This window comes from Sciurus vulgaris, assembly GCF_902686455.1.
Source record: "Sciurus vulgaris genome assembly, chromosome: 11".
Classification (NCBI taxonomy): Eukaryota; Metazoa; Chordata; class Mammalia; order Rodentia; family Sciuridae; genus Sciurus; species Sciurus vulgaris.
Window position 1 is genome coordinate 2,825,481 of NC_136472.1, and position 2,090 is coordinate 2,827,570.

The following is a 2,090-nucleotide window of genomic DNA, read 5'->3' on the forward strand; positions in this document are numbered from 1 at the left end:
TTACTCCCACCACCAACACTGTTTTTTCCCTGCTCTTCAAAGGAAAAGAAAATTTACACATACGAGATCTTCCATTGTTCTTCCCAATTCCTAGGCCTAGAATTTTCATCCCCCATTCTGGAATTAAGCTTCCCCCTGTCCTGAATCCCTCCTCTTTGAGGTTTCTTGCACACCTGGGTCCCCTGTATGCTCAGTCTTCCTTTCTGGGGATTTCATTCACACACCCCTCCTGCTTTCCTGGGAGTTGGCTTGTGTTTCTGAATAGAGGCTCAATGACCCCACTCTTTTGGGAAGTTTGTTGAACTCTTGTCTCAGTCACACTCACACCACCTCTGGGGTGTCCCAACCACCAAGGTGGTACTTGTTTATCAAGCTGAACAATAGAATTTCCTTGGAGTTACCTGGTTGCCATGGTGCTTGCATGGCCCTCTCTCTGTGGTGCCAATCAACTTTCTATTTTGGGTCCACTGTCAACCTCAGTGATCACAGATTTCTCCCATGCTCTGCAGCCAAGCAACAAGGAAGTAGAAGGTTTCTGCTCTAATGTGGGGCATCCTAACAACCCTGAGGTAGTTTATGGAACCCTGGAGCTGGTGCGGAAATTGTTAGCAATACCAAAAAAAAAAAAAAAAAAAAAAAAAAATTAAACCTGTGCTAGGAGCTGGGTGTCAAAGGTCAAGTTTACTTCTGCCAGAAGGGCATGCTACAGAATCTGGGTAGCAAGTATGCTTGGGTGAGCAGACAGGAAGATTTAACTAAAATGCATGCTCCCTCCTGCTCTGATAAGAAGATTGGGTGTAAAATCTAGTACATTAGACAAATTTAAAAATGTGGCAGTGAAATGCAAAAGTTATCATAAAAATGGATAACTGGATTTTTTTGACAGAGAGATCAATTGAATTTTTTTTTCAGGGCCTGGGGATTGAACTTAGGGACACATATCCACTGACATACCCTTTGCACCTTTTATGTTTTGAGGCAGGATCTCCTGAAGTCACAGAGGGCCTTTCACATTGCTGAGGCTGGTTTTGCACTCCCAATCCTCTTGCCTCTGTTTTCTGAGCAGCTGGGAGTACAACAGTGTGCCATTGCACCTGGCTACAATTGGGGCTCACATGCCAAATAAGACTAGATGCTATATTCTTAAATTGGACCATCAAACTTTCTGTTTATCACACCCAGAGTCTTATTATTGCCCCATATTGAACTAGGGCCTTCAGAGTGAGGCTCAAAAACCTTTCACAAAATCTATGTGGTCTCACTGTCTTCCCAGGCACTCAGTGGAGCTGGGAGTATTTACAAGGGGTCACATGGTGCTCAGGGCATCTCCCAGAGTCTCTGTGAAACTCAGGGCTTTCTATAGAGTCTCAATGGGGCTCAGTGACTGGCCCAGTATGTCAATGGGACTTAGGGCCATTCCCATTGCCATAGGGGTGCTCAGGGCCTTCTGCACAGAGCTGAAGGAACTGAGGATATTCCAAGTTTTGTAGTGTAGCATGGTTTTCCTCAGTATTTCATTTTTTCTCATCACTTTCTCTAATAAATCTTAGGGCTAGGCCATACCCTAGGGTTTTACACAAGAGCATAACTGTTCCCTGAGCATTACAGGTACTTCCACAGAATGTCAATGAGTCTTGGAGTGTGCACAGTTGTATGGGGCTAAGATATTTCTTGCATATTTATTTGAAGTTAAAGGCTTGCTATCTTCTCAGTGGGGTTCATGAACTCTGCCAGGGTATAATGGAGATGCAGACGATTCCCAGGGTTGCATTTTGTCTCAGGGATTTTCCAGGACATCAGTGGAACTTATGGCTTTTCCAAGTCTTGTGGGCTCAGTGCCTTCCACTGAATATCATTAGGTTTCAGGATTTTTCCTCATATTTGAGTATGGTTAGGTCTGTCCATAGTACTTTATTACTTTCCCACTGTTTATGGGATCCAAAGTCTTTTAAAAGTATCTCAGGGGGTCAGGAACTTCACTGGGATTTGAATGAGATTCAGAAATTTCCCACTATATCATTCTGTTTTTGTGCTTTTCAATGGAACACATGGCCTTTCCTAGTCGAAAATGGGGATCAGGGCCTTGCCCA